Consider the following 21406-nt stretch of genomic DNA (forward strand, 5'->3'; position numbering starts at 1 on the left):
CTTTGAAAGACAATGTTAAGAGACTGACAAAAGGGATCACACAAACAAGACTAGTGTCTGCTAATACTAACTGATAGAATCCAAAAGGGAGAGAACAATCCATCATGGGAAGTGGGATACACAGCAGACTCATAGAATGGCAGATGTCCTAAATAGCACTTTGGCCTCAGAATTAGCCCTTAAGGCATTCAGATCTGGCTGAAGAGCCCATGAGAGTATTTTAGGCATGGAAAGCCAAGACACTCTGGGAAAAAAAAAAAAAAAAAAAAAAAAAGAAGAAGACCTAAATGAAATATCTCTGTGAGTGAGATCCCAGTAGAAAGAACGGGGCCATCAAAGAAGGAGGTACCTTTCTCTGAAAGGAAGAGAGAATTTCCACTTTGACTATGACCCTGTCGGAATAAGATCGAAGTCGGCGAACTCAAAAAGCTTCCATAGTCTTGGCAACTCATGACTAGAGCCTAGGGAGATTACTGACGCCATAAACAAGAGTGTCAAATTGTTAAGTCAACAACAGGAGTCACTGTGTACTTACTTCTCATGTGGGATCTGTCCTTAATGTGTTGTCCAATGTGAAGTAATGCTATAACTAGTACTGAAACAGTATTTTTACACTTTGTGTTTCTGTGTGGGTGCAAGCTGATGAAATCTTTACTTAATATATACTAAATCAATCTCTATATATAAAGATAATTGAAAATGAATCTTGATGTGAATGGAATGGGAGAGGAAAGGGAGTGGGAGATGGGAGGGGTGCGAGTGGGAGGGAAATTATGGGTGGGGGGAAGCCATTGTAATCCATAAACTGTACTTTGGAGGTTTATATTTACTAAATAAAAAATAATTCATAAAAAAAAGAGACTGACAAGATAAGTCATGGACTGGGAAAAATAATACTGGCAAACTACATTTCTGATAAGGAATTGGATCCAGAATAAAGAACTTCAGAAACTCAATAATAAGAAAACAACGCAATAAAAAAGTGGGAAAAAAGTTTGAAAGACTTCACCAAAGAATATATTTAGATATCCAATAAGCACAAGGAAAGATACCAACACCATTAGTTATTAGGGAAGCATAAATTAAAGCTATAGTGAAGGAGCCTTCATACCTACTGGAATGTCTACAATTTTTAAATGAACAAGCCAAGTGTTGGTGGATTTAGGAACTGGAATGCTCATTTACCACAACTGGGACTGTAAAATGATTTCATCATCTTGCAGAACAGTGGCATTTCTTAAAAAGTTCAAAATAGGGGCTAGGATTGTGGCATAGCAGGTTAAGCTGTCACCTGCAATGCCAGCATCCCATATGGGTGCCGGTTGGTATCCCAGATGCTCCACTTCCAATCCCATTCCCTGCTAATGTACTTTGGAAAGCATGGAGGATGACCCAAATTCTTAGGCTCCTGCATCCACCTGGGACACCTGGAAGAAGCTCCTGGCTTCCACCCAGGGCAGCCACCTGACTGTTGTGGCTATGTGGGAGTGAACCAGGGGAAGGAAGAGCTCTCTCAAATAAATAAATCCTTTTTACAAAGTTCATTATAGGGCCAGCGCTGTGGCGCAGTGGGTTAATGCCCTGGCCTAAAGCTCCAGCATCCCATATGGGTGCAGGTTTGAGACCCAGCTGCTCCACTTCCTGTCCAGCTCTCTGCTATGGCCTGGGAAAGCAGTAGAGGATGGCCCAAGTCCTTGGGCCCCTGCACCCATGTGGGAGGCTAGGAGGAGGCTCCTAGCTCCTGGCTTCAGATTGGCACAGCTCCAGCCATTGCATCCAGTTGGGGAGTGAACCATTGGATAGAAGACCTCTCTCTCTCTCTCTCTGCCTCTCCTTTGTGTAACTCTGAATTTCAAATAAATAAATAAATCTTTAAAAAAAAGTTCAATATAGCCCGTCAAATGACTCAGTTATTCTAGTAAATATTTACCTAAGAGAAAGCAAAGTGTTTGTCCATACAAAAGACTTGAACATGAATGTTCATTGGACATTTTGAAAAATAACAGCTTGGGGTGAATGTCCCATGTTGGAGTACCTTGGCTCAATTTTCAGTGCCTACTTCTTACTAATGCAGACACTAGGAGGCAGCAGTAATGGCTCAAGTGTCTGGGTTCCTGCCATCCACATGGTAGCCTCAATTGAGGTATGGCTCCTGGCTTCAGCCTGGTCCAGTCCCCTGCACACATACTCTACATCTCAAATAAATAAAAATAAAGTAACAGCTTCATTGAGCTGAAGTTCATAAAATAAAATACACCCATTTCAAGTCTGCAATTCAATTGTTCCTATCATTTGGTGGACATTTGGGTTATTGACATTAGGCTATTATGAATAATGCCTCTATGAAGATTCATGTACAAGAGTTTGTGTGGACATATGTTTATATTTCCTTTGATTATACACCTAGGGGTGGAATCGCTGGGTCATATGTAACTTTGTTTAGCTTTTTTTTTTTAAAGGCAGAGTTACAGAGAGAGAAGGAGAGACAGAGATCTTCCATCCATTGGTTCACTCCCCAGATGGCCACAATGGCCTGTGCTAGGTCAGGCCAAAACCAGGAGCCAGGAGCTTCATCTGGGTCTCCCACATGGGTTCAGGAGCCCAGGGATTTGGGCCATCTTACACTGCTTTCCCATGTGCATTAGCAAGGAGCTGGATTGGAAGTGGAGCAGCTGGCATTCAAACTGGCACTCATATGGGATGCTGGAGTCACAGGCAATGGCCGAACCCACTTAGCCATGACACCAGCCCCTGCTTTATTTTAGAGCCCCAAATAGGAAAACAACCTAAATGCTCATCCATAAGTGAATAGAATGTATATAGTCTTGTATCCATGTAAAGGAATACTACTCTAAAATAAAGAATGATTATTGATCATGTGTCCTGGTCTTGTGCTGCTAGAGAATACCACACACTGGGTAACTTACAAACAATAAAAGTTTATATGGCTCACGGTTTGGAGGCTTGGAAGTCCCAGGTCAAGGGGCCACGTCTAGGGACAGCCTCTGACTACATCATAATATGGCAGAAAACATCTGTGAGCTGCAGAGGGCAAGCATGGTTTGAATTTGCTCTGACAACAAACCTGTGATAACAACATTAATTCATTCATGAGGGCAGAACCTTCACGACCAAACCTCTCCCAACAGACCCCACCTCCCAACACTATCACATTGGAGATTAGGTTTCAACACATGAACTTTGGGGAAACCATTCAAATCAGAGCAACATGCAATAACATAGATGAATCTCAAAATATTTTTTGCCATGTCAAAGAAGGCAGACATTAGTATAATTCCATTCATATAAAACTCAAGAAAATGCAAACTAATCTATACTGGCAGCACTGTGGATTATTGTTGCCTCCAGTATGGAGTCTGGGCAAAGAGTAGTAGGAGAGACAGATTACAAAGGTGCATAAGGGAACCTTGAGGGGTTATGGATATGTTTATTATTTTGTTTGCAGTTATGGTGTCACAGTTGTAGACGTATACAACATTTATCAAGTTGTACAGGACAGGTGTTTGGTGCAGAGGTTAAGGCACTGCTTGAAATACACACAACCCATATTGGAGTACCTGGGTTTGCGTGTAGGCTCCACTCCTGATTCCAGTTTGTTGCAGGTGGAAGCAGGTAATGGCTCAAGTACCTGGGTCCCTGACACCCTTGTGGGAGATCTGGATTGAGTTCTGGGCTCTCCTGGCTTTGGCCGAGTCCAACTCTGGCTATTGTGAGCACTTGGGGAATGAACCAGTGGGCAGAAGATCTCTCTCTCTCTCTCTGCCTTTCAAATATGTGAAAATACTTCATAACAAATTCTAAAAGTTTTAAATTGCACAGCTTAAAATGCACAGTGACCTGAAGGCAGGGAACTCCAGTGTGCCGTTCACTCTGCATTTCCTGCAGTACCTCAGTGCCCAGTGCCTGGTAGACACTCCCTACAGCTCTGTTGGCACAAAAGAAATGATCCCTAAGCAGTTCCTCAAAGGACTTTACTACTGTGAAGTGCTAGGAAAATAAACTAAAAAATGCATGTATCTCATTGAATAGTTACAAATTTTGTCTTTTTTTTTTCTTTTTAACCATTTGGCTTCATTTTAAGGGTCTTGTGAAATAAAAGCATGTTGAGAGGACAGGGAGAACAACCATTTGAAACTTTTTTTTTTAAACGTGCAACACAAGTGCTTTATATAACAGTCTCAGGTCATCTTTGGGCCAGGTAAATAGGGTATTCGAGACCCGGCGGCCAGTTCAGCGCAGCCTCCCAGCATCTTGCTCTGATTCCAGCAGAGTAAGCTGTTGCCCTTGCGCAGTGGCCTTCCTCTTGGCAGATAATGGAGTGGCTCCTGTCGTCCATGAATTCCACACACGTGTGTGAACAAGTTTTCCCACTCACTGTGGGGAACCTGGCCTGCTTCACGGCCTGCCCTTGACTCATGTCCATGATGGTGGTGCGTGGCAATCAAGCGGAGAGTGGAAGTTTAAACTTTCATTCATCTATCCAAAATATTTGTCAATGTTATGTGCCAGGCACTGTTCCAAGCACTTGAGAACAAAGGGAACAAAGTAAATGAATACCTTTGAATGGAGTCTATGAGATGCCTATAAGCACAGCATTAAATGTATTTTCTAAACCTCTAATTCTCAGAATGCAGAAGATTGGGTTCAATTTTTTTTTTAAAGCAAAGAGACAGGAGACAGAGAGACAGATCTTTTTTTAATTTTATTTATTTATTTATTTATTTATTTTGACAGGCAGAGTGGACAGTGAGAGAGAGAGAGAGACAGAGAGAAAGGTCTTCCTTTGCCGTTGGTTCACCCTCCAATGGCTGCCGCGGTTGGCGTGCTGTGGCCAGCGCACCGCGCTGATCCGACGGCAAGAGCCAGGTACTTCTCCTGGTCTCCCATGGGGTGCAGAGCCCAAGTACTTGGGCCATCCTCCACTGCCCTCCCTGGCCACAGCAGAGAGCTGGCCTGGAAGAGGGGCAACCAGGACAGAATCCGGTGCCCCAACCGGGACTAGAACCCGGTGTGCCGGCGCCGCAAGGCGGAGGATTAGCCTAGTGAGCCGAGGCGCCGGCCAACAGATAGATCTTTATCTGCTGGTTGACTCCCCAGATGCCAACAGCAACTGAGGCCAGCTAGGAACTACACCTGGTTTTCCCTTGTGGGTGGCAGGGATCCAAGGACTTCAGCCATCTTCCTGTGCCTTCCAAGGCACACATTAGCAGGAAGCTAATTTTTTTTTGAAATGTATTTATTTATTTGAAAGTCAGAGTTACACAGAGAGAGGAGAGGCAGAGAGAAATAGAGAAATAGAGGTCTTCCATCTGATGGTTCACTCTGGCCGCAATGCGCCGATCTGAAGCCAGGAGCCAGGAGCTTTTTCTGGGTCTCTCATGCAGGTGTGGGGGCCCAAGGACTTGGGCCATCTTCCACTGCTTTCTCAGGCCACAGCAGAGAGCTGGATTGGAAGTGGAACAGCCGGGTCTTGAACAGGAGCCCATATGGGATGCTGGTGCCTCAGGCCAGAGCATTAACCCGCTGTGCCACAGAGCCAGCCCCCCAAGCTGTGTCTTAACTGCTACACTAAGTACCTGCCTCAGATTCCCTTCTCAATAGCTGCTGGGTAGGGAAAAAGGGGGAAACATGGGGTATGTACTCCAATCCTTTATATTCATTTTTAATGATATCTCAGGTCAAATTGATTTGTAAATGAATCAAACAATTCAAAGCTTTATTTTTATTAAATGAAATGAATACTCTGTGGCCTGAGGTTTTTTTTTTTTTTTTTTTTTTTTTTTCCACCTAATCTCCCTTAACTCAAAGGGTGCAAGGAATACTGTCTATTCTCTTTTTGGCATGAAAAGTTCCAAATGTTGTAGGTAAAGAAATGTGGAGCCAGTGGAAGAAATGTGGAGCCAGCTGAAATTGGAGTTGGCCAATTCCAACTTGATTCTTGCCTGAAATAAAATATAGGTCCCTGGTGTGTTAAAGCTAATAAAATAACTGTCATTTATACCACTATGATAGCAACCTGATATTAGTGTATCATATTCTTCTTTAAAGTTCCTTAAAAACATATCTAGGAACTTTCCAGAAAAGAATTACCAGGAAGTTGAGCAACGTCCTAATCATCTACAAAACAATATTCCTGTAACTGGCTTTTTTTTTTTTTAAATATTTATTTCTTTACTTGAAAATCAGAGCTATAGAGTGAGGGGGAGGGACAGAGAGACAGACCTTTCATCTACTGGCTCACTCCCCAGATGGCCACAATGGCTAGGGCTTGGCCAGGCCAAAGTCTGGAACCAGGGGTTTTATCTGGGTCTCCCATGTGAGTAGAAAGGACCCAAACACCTGGGCCATCTTCTGCTTTTCCCAGGTCATCAACAGGGAGCTGTATCACAAGTGGAGCAGCCGGGACATGAACCAGCGCCCATATGTGATGTTGGCATCTCAGGCAGCGGCTTCACCCATCATGCCACAATGCTGGCTCTTTTAACTGACTTTTTAACCTGAAAAAAATACAACCAAATATGCATATTTATAGGTTTTATTGTTATTACTTATCTGCTTTCATTCTGTTATCTCCTTGTTCTAATTTAAAATTCTGGAAAATCGGGATTTAGTTATACATTAAAAAAAATTATTCACTTCTATTTATTTGAGAGAAAGAGAGAACAAGAGAGAGACTTCCACTGCTGGCTCATTCCCCAAATTCTGCAGTAGCTTTTGCGGGGGTGGGGGGTAGAAGGGGTGTGGCAAAAGTCAGGAGCCAGAAACTCAATCACCAATTGCATGTGGTTGTAGGGACCCAACTACTTGAACCATTAGCCAGTGCCTCCTAGGGTATGCATTAGAAGGAAACTGAAATCAAAAGCCAGGCCAGGACTTGAACCCAGGCACTCTGATATGCAATGCATATATCCCAAATGGCATCTTAGCCACTGCACCAAATGCCCAGTCCAGGATTTAGCTATATTTTTAACTATTTTGTTTTGTTTAGAAAGTCCATATTAACATAGCCACTCTGAATTTTATTATTTATTTTATTATTGGAACATAATTCAGTTGTTTTTATAAGGAGAATGCATTGCACATTTAAGATTTGTCTTCAAGTCTGGATCAAGCATCTCAAAAACCATGTAATGATTCATCCAATAAGTGAAAATCTATTTTATGTGAAAATGGTACACGCAGTTGATTAACTATGCTCTCTAGAGAAGTTGGGTCTGTTTTGGCTGCTGTAATACAATCACTAAGGCTGGGTGGTTTATAGAGCAAAGAGGTTCCGGGCCTTGTTGCTGGTATGTGCTCAGCTCTGCTGATGGTCTCATGACAGAAGGCATTACAGTGGCAGGAGAGCACGGGGAAGAGCGGTGAGTGAGGCAGGTGCACAAAGGCTTCGTGAGAAGTAAGACTCCTAGTGGGAACAATCCAATCCCAGAAGACCTGGCTTACCCCTGAGAAACTTCATTCATCCATTCATTAGGGTGGAGCACCCAAGATCTAACTGCCTTCCACAAGGCCCCACCCTTAAAGGTTTTACCACCTCCATACTGCCACCCCAGGGCCCAAGCTTCCAGCACACGAACCTTGGGGGACAAACATATAAGAATCATAGCAGAGGAGAGGCCATCCCAAACACGCATTGTTTGTAGTAATCATTATGCGACCTTTCACAGTATCAATAAACTAAACTCGGAGAAGGTGGATCCCATGACTCTTTTTTTTTTTTTTTTTTTTTTTTTTTTTTTTTTTTTTTTTTTTTTACAGGCGGAGTTAAACAGTGAGAGAGAGAGAGAGAGAGAGGTCTTCCTTTTTCCGTTGGTTCACCCCCCAAGTGGCCGCTATGGCCAGCACGTTGCGGCCGGTGCGCTGTGCTGATCTGAAGCCAGGAGCCAGGTTCTTCCTCCTGGTCTCCCATGTGGGTGCAGGGCCCAAGGACTTGGGCCATCCTCCACTGCCCCCTCCCCCCCCCCCCCAGGCCACAGCAGAGAGCTGGACTGGAAGAGGAGCAACCAGGACAGAATCTGGTGCCCCAACTGGGACTAGAACCCAGGGTGCCAGCGCCACAGGTGGAGGATTAGCCTGGTGAGCCGCAGCGCTGGCCCCATGACTCTTTCGGAGTGCCTAATACTGAGACGGTGCATCAGGATCTGTTGTACTAGTGAGTGATACGTGAAAGTGAACTCATTGCATTGATTCATGACAAATCTCTAATGATTGCTTTAAATTTTAATTTTGAATGAAAATGAATGAAGACAACATTCTGGAAACACATTGGATTTTTTTAAGTATGGCAAATCTGCAAGTTGTCAATCTGATATCCATCTTCTTATTCCTCAGTAGCAGAACTAGTGTGCGGCAGTAGAAGCCTTGTGGCCTGCTATGAAATGAAATTTATCAACCGTATTATAGCTGGATGTTGCCAGTGAAATTATTTGGAAATTTTGAGAGGGGCTTTGAGGAAAACTCTTTTTTTTTTTTAGGTTTATTTATTTACTTGAAAGTCAGAGTTAGAGACAGGGTGGGGGAGAGAGAGAGAGAGAGAAAGAGAGAGAGAGAGAGATCTTCCATCTGCTGGTTTACTCCCCAGATGGCTTCAATGGCCAAAGCTGGGCTGATCTGAAGCCAAGAGCCAGGAGTTTCATCTGGGTCTCCCACATGGGTGCAGGGGCCCAAGTGCTTGGGCCATTTTCTGCTGCTTTGGCCAGGCCATTAGAGAGAGATGGATGGGAAGTGGATCAGCCAGGACTCAAACCAGTGCCCATATGGGATGTTGGCGGCTTTACCCACTACACAAGGCTTTGCTCCAACACCACAATGCCAGCCCCGGGAAAACTCTTTAAAAGGATCCAACTTGTACTGGAAACTGACTCTTTTGTCCTTGCCCCTTCTTCCTGTTTGCTGCCTAAAATGTGAAGTTGGTGGTTGGAGCTGCAGCAAACAAACTGAAACCAAAGATATGACCTTGAAGGTGCAAGCCTTCAAGTTGGAGAAGAAAGATTGCCTACTTCTGAACCTGTCTTGACATAAGTGAAAAACAATATTCCACCTTGTTTAATGAATTATTATATTGGTCTCCTCTTATATACAGATGGATCCAATCTTGATTGACACAGAAAAGTTGGAAGTCACAATTTTGTAAATAAAATTTTATATAAGTCTAAGTTAGCAAATTTTTATAGTGCATATTTATGGTGGGAATCTTGGAGTGTAACACTGAATCTACAAAGCTACTATCACCATAGGATCTCAGAGATTTATAGCTAATAATTAAATTTTATACTAATGATGCAATATGATTATAGTGACTTTATAGGTGAAACAGATAATGTTTAAACAAGTTGATTGGTGCCATACTCAAATATATTGCATCTGAGCTGCAGACAAAGCAGCAGAACTAATACAGTACCTCAACTGTCAAATACTTTGACCATTAGAAAGCATTAATCTTTCTGTTAGGCTTTGCAGTAAGAGAAAATTCATAAGGTTAATCTCTTCACTTCACGTGACATAGCTGGTTATTGAAACATTCATAAATCTGTTGAATCCAAGGAAGACATATTCATCATTCATGTTTTTATAATGACTTCAGAAAGGCATACTCACACTGGAAGCGACAACTTAATGCACTAGTCAAGGAAGGGGCTTATCAATGGCAAACAATGCAAATGCAAGAGTAGTTTTATGAGCTAATAATTTTTATGTTTTTAGAGGAAGAAAACCTTATGATTTTGAACTCCTGTGTCGGTCACACTAACCACCACACTATGAAGTATTAGTTTTACTTTATTTAAGATGCAGCAACATAGGCTCAGAGGAGTTGGGCAGCTCTGCTGTCAGGAGGCCCAGAGCATTGGTCAGCAAGGATTCCTTGTCCAGAACTGTCTTACTTGCAAGCCACTGCTTGTCTTTTTTATTGGTAGTGATTTCATTTTATAAATAGGATGTAAGAATTCTTTACCTGATTTAATATGTGCTTTTAAAATAAACTTTTGTATTGAACTGTGACTTGCATTCAGAAAAATGCACAAATCCTATATGTACATTTTGCTGAGTTATCACAGAGAACGCGCACATCCATCACCCAGGTTAGGTCAAAAAAAATTCATTAGCAATCAGGTAAACAAAAATGAAAATCACAGTCAGATACCACTTCATCCACTAGAATGACTGTAATAAAAAGACAATATCACATATCGTTAGAGATGTGGAGAATTTGGGACTCTCACATACAGATAGTGGGAATGTAAAATTATACAGCTATTGGCTGGTGCCGTGGCTCACTTGGTTAATCCTCCGCCTGTGGCACCGGCATCCCATATGGCCACCGGGTCCTAGTCCCAGTTGCTCCTCTTCCAGTCCAGCTCTCTGCTGTGGCCCGGGAGGGCAGTGGAGGATGGCCCAAGTGCTTGGGCCCTGCACCCGCATGGGAGACCAGGAGGAAGCACCTGGCTCCTGGCTTCAGATCAGCACAGCGTGCCAGCCATATCGGCCATTTGGGAGGTGAACCAATGGAAGGAAGACCTTTCTCTCTGTCTTTCTCTCTCTCATTGTCTAACTCTGCCTGTCAAAAACTAAAAAAAAAAAAAAAAAAATAAAAAATTATACATCTACTTTGGACAACAGTTTAGCAATTTCTCAAAACACAAAACACAGAGTTTATATGACCCAGCAATTCTATCCTGTATGTACCCAGCAGAACTGAAAATATATGTCCATTTAAAAACATATCCCAGTAGTCCTTGTCCATAGTTGACTTTCTTCAGTTTAAATTACCTGAGTCAACTATGGTGTGAAAATAGTATATGGAAAGAACCAAAAATATACTTGATCTTAGCCAAAAGGCTGAGAAGCAATAAAGTTCCATAAATAAACAACTCATATTTTAAATTGTGTGCCATTCTGAATGGCATGATATGAACCATCCCTCATCCAGTGTCTCCACACTGTACACACCTCTTGCCTGTGAGTCACATAGCCATCTCAATGGTCTGATTGACTGTTGCACCCCCAGGTCCCTTACATACTTCTTAACACTACGTCACAAGGCCTGCATTATTCACATCACTTCCTCTCAGCATGTAGGCAACGAAGCATCATTACAAGAAGAAGGGTGAGTACAGTGTAAGATATTTTCCGTCAGAACCACATTCATATAACTTTTATTACAGTATACAGTCATCATTGCTGTATTTTAATATTGGTTATTGTTGTTCATCTCTTACTGGGCTTACTTGATACATTAAACTGTATTGCAGGTATATACATACAGGAAAGAACACAGTACCTGCAGAGGTTAGTACTATCCACAGTTCCAGGCCTTCTCTGGCGGGCATCACATCCCCCTCAGATAAGGGGACACTTTTACACAGGAATGTTCATAGCAGCATCATTCTTTTTGTTTTTTGTTTTTGTTTTTTTTTTTTGTTTTGTTTTGTTTGTTTGTTTTTTTGACAGGCAGAGTTAGACATTGAGAGAAAGGTCTTCCTTCCATTGGTTCACCTCCCAAATGGCCGCCACAGCCGGTGCGCTGCGCCAATCCGAAGCCAGGAGCCAGGTGCTTCCTTCTCGTCTCTCATGGCGAGTACAGGGCCCAAGCACTTGGGCCATCCTCCGCTGCACTCTCGGGCCACAGCAGAGAGCTGGACTGGAAGAGGAGCGACCGGGACAGAATCCGGTGCCCCGACCGGGACTAGAACCCGGTGTGCCGGTGCCACAGGTGGAGGATTAGCCTAGCGAGTTTCAGCGCCGGCAGCAGCATCATTCTTTTTTTTTTTTTTTTTTTTTTGACAGGCAGAGTGGACAGTGAGAGAGAGAGACAGAGAGAAAGGTTTTCCTTTGCCGTTGGTTCACCCTCCAATGGCCGTCGTGGCTGGTGCACCGCGCTGATCCGAAGGCAGGAGCCAGGTGCTTCTTCTAGTCTCCCATGGGGTGCAGGACCCAAGCACTTGGGCCATCCTCCACTGCACTCCCGGGCCACAGCAGAGAATCATTCTTAATAGCCAAGTATCCAATGACTGATGAAACAAAACCTGGCATAGTTCCACAATGTAATATTATTTTGTAATAAAAAGGAATGATGGACTGATATACGCTAGAACATGAACGAACCCTGAAAACCAGAGTTAAGTGGCAGAAGTCCAAAACAACACATATCATATGATTGCACTGGGCAGAGATGGAGAGGGCCTTGATTGATAAGCAAAAATGGGTGGGGATGGGGTGGGCATTTAGGGCAGTGGTTAAGATACCGCTTGGGATGCCCACATCCTATTTTGGAATGCCTGGGTTTGAGTCTCAGCTTGGCTTCCAATTCCAGCTTTCTACTAAGGCATACTCTGGGAAACAGCAGGTGGTGGCTCAAATAATTGCCCGGCTTTCATCTGGCCCAGCCCTGGCTGTGGGCATTTGGGGGAGTGAACCAGCACATGCGAGATATAGTCTGCCCCCCTTCCCACCCTCCCTCTCTCTCTTTCCCTCCCCCTCTGCCTTTCAAATAAATAAATTAATTAAAAAAAAAAAGAATGGGGAGGGGCCGGTGCTATGGCGTAGTGGGTAAAGCCGCCGCCTGCAGTGCCAGCATCCCATATGGGTGCCGGTGCGAGACCTGGCTGTTTCACTTCCAATCCAGCTCTCTGCTGTGGCCTGGGAAAGCAGGAGAAGATGGCCCAAGTCCTTGGGCCCCTGCACCCACATGGGAGACTGGAAGAGGCTCCTGGCTCCTGGCTTTAGATCGGCACAGCTCTGGCCATTGCGTCCAATTGGGTAGTGAACCAGCAGATGAAGGACCTCTCTCTCTCTGTCTCTCCTTCTCTCTGTGTGTAACCGTGCCTTTCAAATAGATAAATACATCTTTAAAAAATGGGGGACGGATGACCAAAGGGTAAGAAGTTTATTTATGGGGTGATGAGAATGTTCCCAACATGACTGTTGTGAGGGCTGCCTAACTATACAAAAACCTCCAAAACCATGGAATTGTACACTTTAACTGGATGAATATGGTATGGCGAGGTACATGAATAAAACCGTTTTCAAGAAAGAAATACAAGAGGCACGGGGAGAAGCAGATTAGAGACAAAGAGCATCTTAGGCCGGCGCCACGGCTCACTAGGCTAATCCTCCGCCTTGCGGCGCCGGCACACCGGGTTCTAGTCCCGGTCGGGGCGCCAGATTCTGTCCCGGTTGCCCCTCTTCCAGGCCAGCTCTCTGCTGTGGCCAGGGAAGGCAGTGGAGGATGGCCCAGGTGCTTGGGCCCTGCACCCCATGGGAGACCAGGAGAAGCACCTGGCTCCTGCCATCGGATCAGCGCGGTGCGCCGGCTGCAGCGGCGGCCATTGGAGGGTGAACCAACGGCAAAGGAAAACCTTTCTCTCTGTCTCTCTCTCTCACTGTCCACTCTGCCTGTCAAAAAAAAAAAAGCATCTTCATTACTGATAGTGACTGCTTTGTTTTATTTTTGTTTTTGCTTGAGAGGCAGAGAGAGACAGACAGACAGAGAGAGAGCGTCTATCTGCTGGCTCACTCCCCGAATGCCTACAAAAGCCAAGACCAGACTGAAGCCGGGAACTCAGTCCAGGTCTTCTACATGGGTGGCAGGGACCCAGCAACTCAAGCTATCACCTGCTACCTCCCGGGGTGCACATTGGCAGGAAGTCGGAGTCAGGGATCAGAGTCAGAGATTGAAGGCAGGCACTCCGACATGAGACACAGGCATCTTAACCAGTGTCAAATATGCTGGGTAATCCTCACCCCCAGAATTAGGTACAGGCAAGGCTGGATAGGGAGGCGTCCACTATGGCAAGACCTATACCATGGAGGGCCGTTCACTCTGGCTCTCTGTGGTCAGTGTGCTCAAGAGGACAAAGGGCAGGCAGCCTCCCCGCTCTGCAGGGCCAGCAGGAGCACCTCCAGTTTCCCAGCACAAAGCTGCTCTTCACAGGAGGCCTGCTCTGCAGTGGAAAATGCTGGACCGGAAGTGAGCCTGCCCCAGCCCTCTTCCTATGCGTGTGGGAAGATTTGATAAATCGCTCCACTGCTCCACTGGGATAAGACAACAGAGAGTTCAGAAAGTCTCAAAATGGACAATTTACAGAGCTCCCTTACCTGGAAGGAGACACAGCAGGGCTGGAACTATTCCTCTGCATTTTTCCTTCACACTGCCATTCAGATCCTTAGCATTTCTTGAATCAACTGTTGAAGTTGTCTCCTTCTTGTTCCCCTGTCTTCATGGTCTCTTCCTTGCTCCTCATTTTCTGAGACTGTGCTCAGAGGACCTTCAGAGTAGACAGAAATTAAAGGTGTATTTTGTTTATTCTGTATAGCATTTGAAAATCTTTTTGAATTAATTTCTGTGGCAGCTACTGCTGGTAACTTATCCAATATATGTGTGTCATCTCTTCCTATAAAACAAATCTTTATGGGGCTGGCACTGTGGTATAACGGGTTAAGCCATTGCCTGTGATGCCAACATTCCATATCAGTGCCAGTTCGTGTCCTGGCTGCTCCGGTTCCAATCCAGCTCCCTGCTAATGCACCTGGGAAAGCAGTGGAAGACGGCCCAAGTGACTGGACTCCTGCACCCATGTGGGAGACCTGGATGAGGCTCCTGGCTCCTAACTTCAGCCTGGACCAGCCCTGGCTATTATTGCATATCTCTCTCTCTCTCTCTCTCTCCCTCTCTCTCTCTCTTCTGTGTCTCTCTGAACCTCTGCCTTTCAAATAAAATAAATCTTTAATAGAAAAAATATGTGTTTATCTAATAGGCAGAAACTCATAGACAGAGACAGACAAAGACAGAGCACTCTCATCCACTGGTTACTCCCCAGATGTCCACAACAGCGAGGGCTGGACCAGTGCTGAAGCCAGGAACTGGGAGCTCTAATCCAGGTCTCCTGTAAGAGTGACAGGAACCCAGTTACTTGAGTCATCGCTGCTGCCTCCCAGCAAGCCTCCCAGGGTCTGCAGTGGCAGGAAGCTGGAGTCAGGAGCCACATGCAGGAAGTGAACCCAGGCATTCCAATGTGGGATGTGAGTGTCTCAACCACAAGGGTAAACATCCACTCTGGTGCTCTGTTTATTAGCAGGAATCTGCTTTTGTTCAGGGGCGCACCATGCCCAGCTATAGAGTTACATTTCCCAGACTCTTTGGTGGCTGGAGGTGGGGTTACAATGTTTTTTGGCTGATAAAAGAAAAGTAGCTATGTGGGGCTCTCTGGAAAATTCTTTCAATGGAGGCATACTTAGGAGCCTTTATCCTTTTGCCTTTCCCCTTCTTCCTATCTTGGATATAAACTTGAAGCTCAAAGTTGGACAACTCTCTTGCATTCCCAAGGTGTATCAAGCTGAGGATGAATTCCACAAACTAAAGGGATGCAGCAAAGAGCGAAAAGAAATCTGGATCCTGGTTCATTAGTTAACCATCTTGTCCACCACAGGGAACTTACCTCCAGACTTGTAAAGAAAATATGCCCCTTATTGGTCCAAGTCACTACCTGTCAATTTTACTTGCTTTCAGTCAACCTAAACCAACAGATTTGGTGCCAGGAGTGGAGAGCCTCAAGTATCAGACCCTAAAATATGGCACTGGCTTAGTGAAAGAAGCAAGGCTTTGACAATGAGGACACTGATTTCGCAGGCTGCAAAGAGTCTGACCCTTGTTATACGATGTCAAAACATTCTCCATAGAAACCTGTCTCCATTAGTTTCTTGGGACATAAACCACAATGTTTTATGTTGCTATTAGGGGAAAGAGTAGATATAATTTATGTTGACAGATACTGGTTACTTCTTGTCATTTTCAGCAAAGTCCCAAAGGAGAGAGGTAAACTCAAATGAGAGCCAGCTACTTCGTGAACAGAACAGTACTATAGTCAGGCTGAGAGCCACTCTCTCCTCCTGTCTCTGCGGATGGAGAACCCCAAGTTTTGGAACCTTGCAAGCTGAAGTGTGGATTTTTGCCTTCTGGGTTGACACTGGCAAGATTTGCTACAGCAAGTGGATAAAAAGGAGCCTCAGGCCTTTCTAAAGAATCTCCCATGAGGCACTCTCAGCCAGGAATACATCAGAACCTACTGATGCAGATTAGAATCTAGGCTCTTCCCACAAAGCCTACTGTTTTCAGATGTGTCTCAAAAACTGCTCATCTAAAGGCTGGGATAATGAAGAAGACATTATCTAGTGAGTAGAAGGAAGGATTTAAAGACCCTGAGAAAGATCTTTGACCGCAGCTCCTCCTGCATGAAATAGAGAGGATGTTTTCCATATTGTGGAGAAGTTATGTCAAGAACTGTGAAGGCTCTAAGATTTTATCCTACTTGCATGCTAACAAATCAGCCTGCCACAGCTTCATGGACATTGGTAGAAGACATAAGATTCATGACTCAGAGACAAAGGATGTTATTACTCACAGCAGAGGAAGCAGCATGAACACTACGGCATATTCGCATCTGTTTCCCTTACCCTCAGTTCCCTAGGGGCTGTGTGGATGTGGATGGGCTGAGATATGCGTCAGCACACTGTGGGGTGCATTACAGGTGAGGAACCACGTTAGGGAACCCAAATATTTCAGAATGCACAGTTTAATGGTGTGTCTGTGCTCTTTGCTTGATTTCAAAACACAATGTCTATCTTCCTAGGCTGTCTGCTGTACAAACATCCTTGAAAAGATAATCTGAAGCAAAGAACAGACAGTGATTCTGCTCACAAGATATGCAGAGGTACAGGAGACCCATAGAAAATAGTCTCCCAATGGTATGGTGCTTCCAATGGTGTTACAGTCCAACAAACCCATTGTAAGTTGAAATATCATTAATTCTAAAATATATTGAATGCACCTAATAATCTACAGGACACTATAGCTTAGCAACACAGCACATGGTAGCTTCTCGGTTCAGCTTATGATTGTTTGGCTGACTGGGAACAGCATGGCCAGAAAGTATCCTACTGTGCATATTTTTTTTCATAACTTGCATTTTCATGAATTTTTGAAGACCTCCTCAATACATGAATATAAATTTTTTGCACTTAAATAAATTTGTCAAATGTTTATTTTTATTTGAAAGGCAGTGTAACAGAGAGAGACCCAGAAAGCAAGATCTTCCATCCATTGCTTCACTCCCCAAATGGCGACAATATCTGGGACTCAGCCAGGCCAAAGCCAAGAAACTCCATCCAGGTCTTCTACATGGGTGGCAGGGACTCAAGTACTTGAGTAATCACCTATTGCCTCCTGGTGAGCATCAGCAGGAAGCTGGTCAGAAGCAGAGGCAGAAATGAAACCCAGGCACTCTGATATGGGATGTAGGCACCCAAGTGGTACTTTAACCACTGAGCCACAATGCCCACCCTGTAAACTTGTCTTTTAATTCAAATTTTCTATGAACTTTTTCTTGCAATATCGAAAATAATAAAAGAGGAAGGTGTTAAAAGTGAATCCTGCACTTTATCATATACAGTCCAATAAATATGCACAAACTGAAGACACCATTGTATCAAATCAAGGACAATATTATAGGACCCCCAAAATACCCTATTGTGTTTCCGATTGCAACAATCCTCTCCCAGAGTAACTACTACTCCAACTTCTAACAACATGGATAAATTTTGCCTATTTTTTATGTTAAAAAGGAAAAAGAAATCATAAAATCTGTACTTTTATGAAGAACTTCAAAAAAGTTCATGGAAAATGGAATCAAACGATAAAGTCATTTTGGTGCAAAAGATAAATTCATTTTGCAATCCACACATACAAGGGGGTCTTCAAAAAGTGCGTTGAAAATGTATATCATGAAAAACCTATGCAGAGATTTTGAAAACATTTTGTAGCAAAATAACTATCTTTTCATTCCATTTTCCACAAGCTTTTGAAATGCCTTCATATTTCTAGCTTCTTTTGCTCAACATCATGTTTGTGAGATTCATCAGAATCTCCGTATGGAGCTATAGATCATTCATTTTTTTAAAAAAGATTTATTTATTTATTTGAAGTCAGAGTTACACAGAGAGAGGAGAGGCAGAGAGAGAGAGAGAGAGAGAGAAATGTCTTCCATTCAATGGTTCACTCCCCCAGATGGCTGCAATGGCTGGAGCTGTGCCGATCTGAAGCCAGGAGCCAGGAGCTTCTTCTGGGTCTACCACGTGGGTGCAGGGGCCCCAGGACTTGGGCCATCTTCTACTGCTTTCCCAGACCATAGCAGAGAGCTGGATCGGAAGTGGAGCAGCTGGGTCTCAAACCGGCGCGCATATGGGATGCCGGTGCTTCAGGCCAGGGCATTAACTCACTGTGCCACGGCACCGGCCCCAGATCATTCATTCTCATTGTGTGGCCATTCCGTTGCAGGACTTTGGTGTTGGTGTTGTAGCACAGTGGCAGGAGGAGTCTGCAGCTCCAGCCACTTGGGTCTGTGTCTCGTCCCCGATTCTGCATGTTGCCTGATTCTTCAGGAAAGCACAGCTCTGGTGTTAGAGCCCTTTGTGTTACAGCTCTCAGTATTGCAACCTCTCTTACCCAGCAGGGCCACAGTTCTCTCCTCCCTGCTGTGTTCATTGAGTGTTACCATCTTCTGTGCTACAGTTTCTCCTCTCTGCTGGATCCCTCAAGGAATGTGCAGGCTTGTGGGTTACAGCTTCTCTTCTCTGCTGGGTTTCTTGTCTCACAACCACAACAAATGAGGCACATGGACAAGAAGTGACCCAAGTGAAGGACAATTATTAAAGAAGGCAGAGAAAGCCTCCTGGCTCCCAGGAGGGCGGCCTTCAATGCATTGCCCAGCTGGCCTGCCTGGCTCAGGATTTTTATGTGTTTCTAAAGGAATGGTCGAGTTGTATGCTAATTAGCTTTCTATACGAACCAGTCAGGGGACTGACATTGGAGTAGCTGTTTTGTACACAATCAGCTCCCTTCAGCAGATACAATAATATCTGAAGATTGATTGTATATGTTTTCCTGTCTCCACCTTCAGGGCTCCTGGAGGGTTAAATCATATATGTCCCCCTCTTTTTTTCTCTTTCCTCCTCAGGGATTCCTTGAGTCCCTATCAATTCCATTATATACATTTATTATAGTGGGGCCAGCACTGTGGCACAGTAAGTTAAGCATCTGCCTGCAGTGTTGGCATCTCATATAGAAGCTGGTTTGAGTCCTGGCTGCTCCACTTCCTATCCAGCTCCCTGCTGATGGCCTGGGAAATCAGTAGAAGATGTCCTAAGTGCTTGGGCCTCTGCACCCATGTAAGAGACCTGGAACAAGCTCCTTGCTTCTGGCTTCAGATCAGCCCAGCTCTGGCTATTGTGGCCATTTGGGGAGTTAACCAGCAGATGGAAGACTTCTCTTTGTCTCCCAATCTCTCTGTAATGCTGTCTCTCAAGTAAATAAATAAATCTTAAAAAATGTATTATAGTATATTATCCCTTCTGGTACTAATGTGCATTTGGGTGTTTTCCACTTTTTCTAAGATTCACAGCATTGATATGACTACTGTAGTACTTATTTTCTGGGGAACATGACTATGCATCATAGTTAGGTATATGTCAAAGGATGAGGTCATTGGTACATACAGTATATATGTTTTCCAAACACTTTTCTATAGTTTTAAAAAGATAAGTAACTTTCTAATAAATATATTTTCTGTCTAATCACCCAAAATCAGATTCTGTTCCTTACAACTAAGAAATTTATGATATAGTTTAAATACCAGGAGATGTTACTTTAAAATATGCATGACCAGTTTATTTTGAAAAGTTGAACAGTCTGACAGTGTTGACTGGAATGCCCGCTAGTCAACAATCAGTTGAAGCCACAAGGTGGTTGCTTCCTTTAGCCAAAGTACGTGCTCCTTGGTTTGCCACAGTCCCTACCACTCCCAGCTGGATCACACATGCCTGTTTAGTGATTTATATTGCAAACCATGACCCTGTAAGCATCTGAGGTTAGCATTTCATGCAATACCACTACAAAGAAAAAAATCTTTGTAGAAGCAAATTTGTTTTTCCTTTGTTTAAAACATTTGCATGGCTGCCTGTTGCATATAACAGCAGTCCTCAAATTTATTCTCTAGAGGAACCACCTAGAGAGCTTTGTAGGTTATTTTTATTTTTGCAACCTCATCCATTCAAAGTCTCTTCTTGAAAGGAGATTCTCTTCTTGTGTTTCTGAAACATCAGGGATCTGCATTTTTCTTTAAAAATTATTTCAGAGACAGAGAGAAAGAGCTCCCATCTGCTGGCTCACTCCCCAAATGTTTTCAGTGACTGTGGCTGGGCTGGCACAAAAGCTAGGAGCTGCAAACTCAACCCAGGTTCCCAGGCAGGTGGCAGGAGCCCAATTACTTGAGCCATCACTGCAGCCTCCCAGGATGCCCACTCACAGGAAGCTGGAATTGGGAGCAGAGCTGGGACTTGCACCTACGTACTCTGATGTAGGACATGGATGTCCCAACTCAGCATCGTATGCACTTGGCCACCCCCATTGCACCCTGGGTTTTGTACTTTCAACGAGGAAGCTTTTGGTTTTTAAAAAAGATGTATTTATGGAACTGGCATTGTGGCTTGGCTGTTAAAAAGATGTATTTATTTGAAAGGAGGAGCAACAGAGAGAGAAGGAGAGGGATCTTCCATTTACTGATTTACTCTCCAAATGGCCACAACATCTAGGGCTTGGTGAGGCCAAAGCCAGGAGCCAGGAACTCCATACTGGTCTCCCCCATGGGTGGCAGGGCCCCAAGCACATGGGCCATCTTCTACTGCCTTCCCAGGCAAATTAGCAGGAAACTGGACAGGAAGTTGAGCAGCTGGGTCATGAACCGGTGCTCTGATATGGGATGCTGTTGTTGCAAGTGGTGCTTAACCCACTGTGCCACTTCCCCAATGAGGAAGCTTTAAATTAATCTAATGCAAGTGCTCCTTGGATCACAATTTGAGAAATATTGGCCTACTGAATAAAATTACAGCTCCTTAGCATTGTATAAAAAACTCTCAAGTTCCTTAGTGGCTGCATACATGCATACATGTACACACTCACACATATACAACAAGCACAACCCACACACAAACACATGCACAAGTTCAGCCTTACTGTGCAGTTTGCATTTCCTTGAACACATCAGCCTATTTCAGATCCTGAAGTCCTTGCTCAAGCTCCCCTCTCACTTTATTTGCTGTGTTCATTCTGCTGATGGACACACTTCCACAACTCAGCTCGAACTACCCCATGCCCACCTCCCTGTCACCCTCGCTCAGATGAACAAAGCACCACTTGCTTTTCTGGCTCCTACAACCTACCCAAACTTCTGCAGGTGAGCTCAACAACACTATTATTCCATGGGATTTCAAAAAGTTTATGGAAAATGGAACCAGAAGATCCATTTATTTGGGTGCGGAACATTTGGGAAATCCATGC

Source organism: Oryctolagus cuniculus, chromosome 1 (assembly GCF_051225735.1).
Source record: "Oryctolagus cuniculus isolate XC-2025 breed Fujian yellow rabbit chromosome 1, ASM5122573v1, whole genome shotgun sequence".
NCBI classification, from domain to species: Eukaryota; Metazoa; Chordata; class Mammalia; order Lagomorpha; family Leporidae; genus Oryctolagus; species Oryctolagus cuniculus.